Raw genomic sequence first — 10,488 nt, 5'->3', positions numbered from 1 at the left:
GTTCTTATCAAGGAAGGGGTGAGGGGCGTGGCCTCTACTGGTTTCCCTGGTAACTAATGTACTCCACCTGATGTCAATTCCCTTGTAACTGGTCATCTCCTCTTCCCCTGCCCCAGGGAGTGGCTGCTGCTGCTGCTAAGTCGCTTCAGTCATGTCTGACTCTGTGCGACCCCATAGACGGCAGCCCACCAGGCTCCCCCATCCCTGGGATTCTCCAGGCAAGAACACTGGAGTGGGTTGCCATTTCCTTCTCCAATGCGTGAAAGTGAAAAGTGAAAGTGAAGTGGCTTAGTCATGTCTGACTCTTTAGCGACCGCATGGACTACAGCCCACCAGGCTCCTCCATCCATGGGATTCTCCAGGCAAGAGTACCGGAGTGGGGTGCCATTGCCCTCTCCACCAGGGAGTGGAGACTGCCATCATTTCCTCCTGTGCCTACTGCACACAGTGGGGTGTCGCTCCAGGACCTTGCTTCAGACAGGTAAGATGCCCCTCATCCGTTGATGTGTCTGTTGTTCTCTGAGTTTTTTCTTCAGTCTTGAACCTGGGCGAGCCCAGGCCTTATAGGCCTGCGCTCCACGGGGTGCACATAGCTTTTCGAATTAGAGTTTCCGTCTTTTCTGGAGTATGCCTAGGAGTGGGATTTCTGGGTCATGTGGTAACTCTATTTTGTGTTTTAAGGAATCTCCATATCGTTTTCCAGAGTGGCTGCACCAACATTTACATTCCCGCCGACTGTAGTACGATTCCCTTTTCTCCATACTCTCTCCAGACTTTTTGGTGAAGGCCATTCTCACTGGTGTGCGGTAATACCTCCTTGTAGTTTTTGATGAGGATGAGTTTTTGAGGGTAGTGTATTGAGAACTGTTCATAATCTTCAGAATCTTCTGATTTGCAGTCCTGCATTTGGGATTAGGTCACACGTTTTGTGAATATCATGCATCATGGTTCAATGCCCAGTCTTTTTTGAGAACCACTGAAATAGATTACTTCAGTTGGCCTAATAATTTATAATATAAATCACAGAGGGAAATAATTCTAGTTTTAAAAAATGAATGGTAGTGTGTATCATATATTACATAAATGATTTGTTATTTGAAAGAGTATTTTCCTTATTTTCTCTAGTTTCTAAAATATTTGAACAAACACCTGGAAATTTTTCTACATTAGTTTCTTCTCTAGAAATCAAGATAATTATGTCTACAAACTTGTAAGAATTTCCTGTAAAATTTTGGAAGAGTGAAAGGAGATTCTCTCATGTATCATTTTTTTTAATCTAGAGGAAAAGCTTGACAATGTGAGGTGCAGAGTGAAAAGAAAAATGAGACAGACACATTTAAAAATAAACAACAAGGACTTTTTGATATTATTTATGCTATTGTTGGTTAATGGAAATTTCTGAAAGTCTTTAAAACTACCAGTATTTGAAGGGATTGACAAGATTATTTCATTTTCTGGGTCAAGCATAGAGAGGACAGAGTGTCTTAGTTTACTACTGAATAATGAAAAAAGCAGTTAACATAGAAAGTTGGTATTTATAAAATATAGTCTCTCCTGGACATTTAAGGGAAGGATGTTGGCATATCTCTGCAAATGTATGTCACTGAAGATGCTGCATTAATAATCCATCATAATGATGATTCGAGGGAAAGTATCTAACCATCTAAGAGCATAGATAAGATACCTTACCATCTTACACTTTAGGATATTCCTTTGTTTTTTCCATGGCATATGTTCCTAGTGGGTATTATGTTGGAGATGCTCATCCACTCTCAAATTTCTGCAAGGCTGTTGCAAAAACATGAAAGTTAAGAGGCACCTTCATACTTTTGATTAATAAAAAGTTCTAGTTCTCCTGATGTACTTGTTTGCTATGAACAAACTCTTTAAAAACGATAATCTAAGACTTTAAAGTTTTTACTCTGATATTTTTCAAGTCCTTATTGAATTGGTGGCAACTCAGAAGTTGCTGTGTATGCTTCGTATTTCAGTTCTGAAACTGGGTCCTTGTAAAGCTAAGATCTTCTGCCGAGTTTATCATTACCTCTCTATCCAAAACTATTCCCTTTCTTGTCCCATACCTTTTCCCTCCTCAAAATTGAGGAGTGTAGGATACAACGGTTCTATACAGGATAGACTCCAGGATACAAAAGCCTTTCTGTGTTCCCTGTTTCTTGTTTGTAAGAAAAAGGCTTCAGCCTCTTGCACCTTCCTGGAGTTCCAAAGGGTAGATTCACAGTTGCTAATTAGGGAAGTGAGGAAGTGAAGAAACAAGGGAAAAGCAGTAATGAAACAGTAGTTCAGGGACTTCCCTGGTGGTCCAGTGGCTAAGACTTCATGGTCCCAATGCAGGGGACCCAGGGCTCAATGCCTAATTGGAAAACTGCATCCTACTTGCTGCAACTAAAACCTGACACAGTGAAACAATAAATAAATAAATATATTTAAAAAAAGAAACAGTAGTGCAGTGATAGAGTCCTATTCCTCCTCAAGGGATATACAGAGCAACCTGATCTATCTTTGAGTTCATTTATAGGAACTGAGGCAGCACCACCCATGTGGAGGATGGTTCCTTCAGGGTGAGCGCAAACACAGACCCCCAGACAGGTTAGAATAAAAAAGCTGATGATTGGCTAGAACACCACCCTATTCAGTTCAATTCAGTCACTCAATCATGTCGGACTCTTTGTGACCCCATGGACTGCGGGATACCAGGCCTCCCTGTCCATCACCAACTCCCAGAGCTTGCTCAAACTCATGTCCATCGAGTTGGTGATGCCATCCAACCATCTCGTCCTCTCTCGTCCCCTTCTCCTGCCTTCAAACTTTCCCAGCATCAGAGTCTTTTCCAATGAGTCAGCTCTTCATATCAGGTGGCCAAAGTATTGGAGTTTCAGCTTCAGCCTCAGTCCTTCCAATGAATATTCAGGACTGATTTCCTTTAGGATGGACTGGTTGGATCTCTTTGCAGTCCAAGGGATTCTCAAGAGTCTTCTCCAACACCACAGTTCTAAAGCATCAATTCTTTGGTGCTCAGCTTTCTTTATAGCCCAACTCTCACATCCATACAAGACTACTGGAAAAACCATAGCTTTGACTAGACAGACCTTTGTTGGCAAAGTAATGTGTCTGCTTTTTAATATGCTGCCTAGGTTGGTCATAGCTTTCCTTCCAAGGAGCAAGCATCTTTTAAATTCATGGCTGCAATCACCATCTGCAGTGATTTTGGAGCCCCCCCAAAATAAAGTTGGCCACTGTTTCCACTGTTTCCCCCATCTATTTGCCATGAAGTGATGGGACCAGATGCCATGATCTTAGTTTTCTGAATGTTGAATGTCAGGGGATGTTCAGTTTTAAGGGATCCAATATGTTGCATTTTTTTGTGTGTGTATGCCTTTTCTCAAGGACTCTCTGTTCCTTATCAGTTCCTGGAATACCGGAACAAGTAGAGCTGCATGCAGTTCTCAGGACTGAGACCATGGGAAAGGGCACCTGCTTGGATTCCTTTCAGTGACTCCCTTCAGTGACTCTCTTCAGCGACCTTGTATGTATTAGACTATCCATTTTGTTGCAACTGGCGAAATTTCATTCTTTGTAATGGCTGAGTAATCATTTTATTGAAGATATATAAGCATGCAGTTCTGCTAATAAAATACCCTTGTTTCACTAGAGACTTGCCTCCCCCGCGTCCTTCTTTCTGTCTTCATTCTCTTCAGAGTGTGGAAGCCTACCAAGCTCACTTTCTTGACTGGGCTTTCAAGACCTCTTTGAGAGGATGCCCTGTGCCTTCATGAGCGGTATAAGTCCTGTGCATGGGCTTTATTGGTTTTCCACATAACCCGAGAGATACTGCTCTCTCTCTCTTTTCCTCTCTTTCTTTTCATCGACTCCAGTCCCCAGGTCCCGGTCTGTAAAAGACTGCAACAGTTGAGCTTTAAGCCAACTTTTTCACTCTTCTCTTTCACTTTCATCAAGAAGCTCTTTAGTTCTTCTCTCTTTCTGCCATAAGGGTGGTGTCATCTGCATATCTGAGGTTATTGATATTTCTCCCGGCAATCTTGATTCCAGCTTGTGCTCATCCAGCCCAGCGTTTCTCATGATGTACTCTGCATATAAGTTAAATAAGCAGGGTGACAACATACAGGGTGACAATATACATCAAGGAGCCTTGACATACTCTTTTTCCTACTTGGAACCAGTATGTTGTTCCATGTCCAGTTCTAACTGTTGCTTCCTGACCTGCATACAGGTTTTGCAAGAGGCAGGTCAGGTGGTCTGATATTCCTATCTCTTTCAGAATTTTCCACAGTTTATTGTGATCCACACAGTCAAAGGCTTTGGTATAGTCAGTAAAGCAGAAATAGATGTTTTTCTGGAACTCTCTTGCTTTTTTGATGATCCAGTGGATGTTGGCAATTTGGTCTCTGGTTCCCCTGCCTTTTCTAAAAGCAGCTTGAACATCTGAAAGTTCATGGTTCATGTATTGCTGAAGCCTGGCTTGGAGAATTTTGAGCATTACTTTACTAGCATGTGAGATGAATGCAGTTGTGTGGTAGTCTGAACATTCTTTGGCATTTCCTTTTTTTGGGATTGGAATGAAAACTGACCTTTTCCAGTTCTATGGCCACTGCTGAGTGAAAACGTTGCTGACATATTGAGTGTAGCACTTTCACAGCATCATCTTTTAGGATTTGAAATAGCTCAACTGGAATTCCATCACTTCTGCTAGCTTTGTTTGTAGTGATGCTTCCTAAGGCCCACTTGACTTCACATTCCAGGATGTCTGGCTCTAGGTCTGTGATCACACCATCATGATTAACTGGGTCATGAAGATCTTTTTTGTATAGTTCTTCTGTGTATTCTTACCACCTCTTCTTAATATCTTCTGCTTTTGTCAGGTCCATACCATTTCTGTCCTTTATTGAGCCTATCTTTGCATGAAATGTTCCCTTGGTATCTCTAATTTTCTTGAAGAGACCTCTAGTCTTTCCCATTCTATTGTTTTCCTCTATTTCTTTGTATTGATCACTGAGGAAGGCTTTCTTATTTCTCCTTGCTACTCTTTGAATTCAAATGGATATATCTTTCCTTTTCTCCTTTGCTTTTCACTTCTCTTCTTTTCACAGCTATTTGTAAGGCCTCCTCAGACAGCCATTTTGCTTTTTTGCATTTCTTTTCCATGGGGATGGTCTTGATCCCTGTCTCCTGTACAATGTCACAAACCTCATTCCATAGTTCATCAGGCACTCTATCGGATCTAGTCCCTTAAATCTATTTCTCACTCCCACTGTATAATCATAAGGGGTTTGATTTAGGTCATACCTGAATGGTTCAGTGGTTTTCCCTGCTTTCTTCAATTTAAGTCTGAATTTGGCAATAAGGAGTTCATTATCTGAGCCACAGTCTGCTCCCGGTCTTGTTTTTGCTGACTGCATAGAGCTTCTCCAACTTTGGCTGCAAAGAATAAAATCAATCTGATTTCGGTGTTGGCAATCTGGTGATGTTCATGTGTAGAACCTTCTCTTGTGTTGTTGGAAGAGGGTGTTTGTTTATGACCAGTGCATTCTCTTGGCAAAACTCTATTAGCCTTTGCCCTGTTTCATTCCGTATTCTAAGGCCAAATTTGCTGGTTATTGCAGGTGTTTCTCGACTTCCTACTTTTGCATTAAAGTCCCCTATAATGAAAAGGACATCTTTTTTGGGTATTAGTTCTAAAAGATATTGTAGATCTTCATCCTATTACCTCACCACTTACCAGTTAGAAGAAAGTCATGTATCCCTCTCTCAAAATTTGCCTTTAAAAACTCTTCCCTGAAGACTGTTGGAGAGTTTGGGTCTTTTGAGCTGAGCTCCTGTACTCCTCTCTTGGCCTTTGCAGTAAACCTGCTCCAAACTTGACGTTTCAGTTTGCTTGGCCTCACTGAGCACTGGGCACATGAACCTGGGTTCAACAACAATTCCACTGAGCTTTTAGAAAATATGCCCCTACAAATGCTTGTACACTGATGATTGGGAAAATTTGCAAAAAAAAAAAAATATATATATATATATATATATATATATAGCAGCCTCTACATAAAAAAAGCATAGAGATTCCTAAAAAAAAAAAAAATTAAAAAGAATTACCATGGGATTCAGCATTCCCACTTCTAGGTATTTATCCAAGAGAATTAAAATCAGGATCTTGAAGAAATTAGCATGCCTGCTAAGGATCTGGAAACAACTTAAAAGTCCACAGATATATGAATGGATAAACAAAATGTAAGGAGGCACACACAAAGAACTTCCTTTAGTAGTGTGGGACTCTTTGCGACCCCACGGACTGAAGCCCACCAGGCTCCCCTGTCCAAGGGATTCTCCAGGTAAGAATACTGGAGTGAGTTGCCATGACCTCCTCCAGGGGATCTTCCCAGCCCAGGGATTGAACCCACGTCACTTAGTAGGCAGATTCTTTACCCCTAGCGCCACATGGGAAGCCTTACAAAAGGAGGAAATTCTGCAGATGAACCTTGAGGATATTATACCAAGTGAAATAAGCCAGTCAAGAAAGACAAACATTGCATGATTTCACTTCTATGCGGATCTAAAGTAGTCAAATTTGTAGAAGCCAAGGGTGAAATGGTGGTTGCCAGGGGTTGGAGGGAGGGAGAAATGGAGAGTTACTAATCAATGGGTATAAGGTTTCACGTAGCAAGGTACGTAAGCCCTAGAGATCTGCTTACGACATCATTCCTATAGTTAATAACATTTTATTGTACACTTTAAAGTTTCTTTAAAAAAATTTATTTATTTGGTTGTGCCAGGCCTTAGCTGCAGCACTCAGGATCTTCGATCTTCATTGCAGCATGCAGGATCTGCTGGTTGTGGCATGTGAACTGTTAGTTGTGGCCTGTGGGATCTAGTTCCCTGATCAGGGATTGAACCCAGGCTTTCTGCATTGGGAATACAGAGTCTGACCACTGGACCACCAGGAAAGTCCCTTAAAAGTTTTTTAACAGGGTAAATCTTTTGTGGTATTCTTATGTTAATAAAATTAAAAATCAAATTATTATTAAAGTAAAAATAAATGTTCTGTTGCTGCATTATAATGGGTAGTTGAGGATTTGTTTGCATAAAATGGTAATGTAACCATCTAAACCAGTCTCCTTTTCACTTTACATGCTTTGTCATCTCGTAGAGCAAATATCCTGGGAGCTGATTTTGTTATCTTTTTTAGATACTCAATAATAATATTGCTGGACTGACCTAAAAGTGAAGGAAATATCAGAACTCCCAAATGTCAAAGCTGCTCTAGAAGGATAAAAATGTTTATGGTTGCTGAGTCAGGGGGAGGATAGGGGGAAGAGATAGGGAGTTTGGGATGGACATGTACACACTGATATATTGAAAATGTATTAACAGCAAGTACCTACTGTATAGCACAGGGAACTCTGCTCAATGTTATATGGCAGTCTGGATGGGAGGGGAGTTTGGGGGGGAATGGATACGTGTAAATGTATGGCTGAGTTACCTCATTGTTCACCTACAACTATCACCATTTTGATGTCAGCTATACCCCAATACAAAATAAAACGGTTTTAAAAATTACTTAAGGATGGGGAAAAGGATAAAATGTAACAATTGTGAATGTTTATAAAGAGCTGTTACAGATTCTGGAGGCAGTTTCCAGAGTTCTAAGGGTATGCTGAATAATCTCAACATTGTGGATCTAAGTGCATTAACCTCAAGGTGACTCCTTTGGAAAGGAAAGCTTTCATTTGATTGGTGAACCATAGTTCAAAAGATTTCCCAGTTTCTAGGACTATATTTGTCTTTATGTTCATGGATCATTTCTCAAGCAGTTGTGACAGGACAGTACGGAGAAAGAGGCCTGGGCCCATGCTGAGGCACTTATTGCTCAGCTAGAAAAAGAACTCATTAGAGTATTCACAATAAGATTCATAAGGATGACGCTGGTTCTTGAAACTTACCTTCTTTATCTTCCAATAACCAGATTCTTGATCATTAAAACCTAAATACCACCTCTTTTTTATTTATTCACTTAGTCATTCATTTCTTTTTTTCCCATTTCCTCAAGTATGAGCACCTTCTAAGAGCCAGCACTCTTCTCTGTATAAGAGTTTACCAGAAAGCCAGAGGGAAATGGCATCTGCTATTACATGGCAAGTCAGACTTTATCTGTATCTCTTTTATGGCAATCACTAGAGTTCAATTATTTGTGCATATCTCATCCTCCCATAAGTGCTTTAATGTCAGTATCACTGTCTCATTTACTTATTTCTTTATTATTTATTTATTTAGTTGTTTTACAACTAAAAGACAATTGACATGTGATGAGTGACTGGACAAGTGAATGAATTTAAGTAGGTGAGTGAATGAACCAATCTTTCTGACCTATTATGCCTGCGTAATGCAACATGATTTTTACTTTTCTGAACTGGTACAAAAGAAACCCAACCTCCGTCATTACGGGATGGAGTTGCATAAAATGGGCATCAAGAAAGCCATTACAATGGAATTTTAAAAAAACCAAATGTGTTTCTGCGGAGTTATAGAATACATTTTTGCAGCCTAACATAATTAAATCAGGATTTTAAAAAGGTTACAAATGCAGATTGATGTACTTACCAATAGACTTGTTACCTATTTAGCAGAGGCCATTAATGTGTATTAAGAAAGAATACCATTATATGGAATAGCAGTAGAGGAAGTTTTTTAGCTCCCTTAAATATTTCTTTATGCCAGATAATGACTCAATGAAGTAAAGATTAGAAATTGTCTCCATATTTTGACTTATTTAGAAAATAGTTTTGTTACATGTGCATAAATTAGCTTTGAGGAAGAAGAGCGCATAGGTAAATATTTTAAAGATTTGAAGTGAATACACACAAAGTTTAGGGAACTAAGGAAAGCTAATATCTGCTGAAAATGTCCTCTATTGAAGCACATTCCCACATTTTAAAAAATTAATTAATTTATTTTAATTTGAGGCTAATTACTTTACAATATTGTAGTGGTTTTTGCCCTACATTGACATGAATCAGCCATGGGTGTACATGTGTTCCCCATCCTGAAGCCCCCTTCCACCTCCCTCCCCATCCCATCCCTCAGGTCACCCGACTGCACTGGCCCTGAGCGCCCTGTCTCATCCATCGAACCTGGGTGTGCGATCTGTTTCACATGTGGTAATATACATGTTTCAATGCTATTCTCTCAAATCATTCCACCCTTGCCTTCTCCCACAGAGTCCAAAAGTCTGTTCTTTATATCTGTGTCTCTTTTGCTGTCTCACAAATAGGGTCATCGTTACCATCTTTCTAAATTCCATATATATGCATTAATATTACTATATTGGTGTTTTTCTTTCTGACTTACTCCACTCTGTATAATAGGGTCCAGTTTGAACCAGCTCATTAGAACTGATTCAAATGTGCTCTTTTTAATAGCTGAGTAATATTCCATTGTGTATATGTACCACAGCTTTCTTATCCTGGAATGTGAAGTCAAGTGGGCCTTAGGAAGCATCACTACAAACAAAGCTAGTGGAGGTGATGGAATTCCAGTTGAGCTATTTCAAATCCTGAAAGATGATGCTGTGAAAGTGCCGCACTCAATATGTCAAAAAATTTGGAAAACTCAGTAGTGGCCACAGGACTGGAAAAGGTCAGTTTTCATTCCAATCCCAGAAAAAGGCAATGCCAAAGAAAGCTCAAACTACCACACAATTGTACTCATCTCACACGCTAGTAAAGTAATGCTCAAAATTCTCCAAGCCAGGCTTCAACAATACTTGAACTGTGAACTTCCAGATATTCAAGCTGGTTTTAGAAAAGGCAGAACCAGACATCAAATTGCCAACATCTGCTGGATCATGGAAAAAGCAAAGGAGTTCCAGAAATACATCTATTTCTGCTTTATTGACTATACCAAAGCCCTTGACTGTGTGGATCACAATAAACTATGGAAAATTCTGAAAGAGATGGGAGGAGTATCAGACCACCTTACCTGCCTCTTGTGAAATCTGTATGCAGATCAGGAAGCAACAGTTAGAACTGGACATGGAACAACAGACTGGTTCCAGATAGGAAAAGGAGTATGTCGAGGGTGTATATTGTCATCCTGGTTATTTAACTGATATGCAGAGTACATCATGAGAAACGCTGGGCTGGAAGAAGCACAAGCTGGAATCAAGATTGCTAGGAGAAATATCAATAACCTCAGATATGCAGATGACACCACCCTTATGGCAGAAAGCGAAGAAGAACTAAAGAGCCTCTTGATGAAAGTGAAAGAGGAGAGTGAAAAAGTTGGCTTAAAACTCAACATTCAGAAAACTAAGATCATGGCATCTGGTCCCATCACTTCATGGGAAATAGATGGGGAAACAGTGGAAACAGTGGCTGACTTTATTTTTCTGGGCTCCACAATCACTGCAGATGGTTATTGCAGCCATGAAATTAAAAGATGCTTACTCCTTGGAAGGAAACC

General features: G+C 40.1%; 1 long non-coding RNA gene across 1 annotated transcript; it reads left to right on the top strand.

The window, feature by feature from the left end:
- Positions 1-273: 273 nt before the first annotated feature.
- On the top strand, positions 274-7,587 carry LOC123334657. The gene is made up of 2 exons (XR_006552661.2): positions 274-481; positions 6,804-7,587. It is a non-coding gene; the product is annotated as an uncharacterized LOC123334657 (long non-coding RNA).
- Positions 7,588-10,488: the final 2,901 nt, after the last annotated feature.

Source organism: Bubalus bubalis, chromosome 8 (assembly GCF_019923935.1).
Source record: "Bubalus bubalis isolate 160015118507 breed Murrah chromosome 8, NDDB_SH_1, whole genome shotgun sequence".
Taxonomy (NCBI): Eukaryota; Metazoa; Chordata; class Mammalia; order Artiodactyla; family Bovidae; genus Bubalus; species Bubalus bubalis.
The sequence above is the reverse complement of the archived record's forward strand: the minus strand, read 5'-3'. Positions and strand labels throughout refer to the sequence as shown.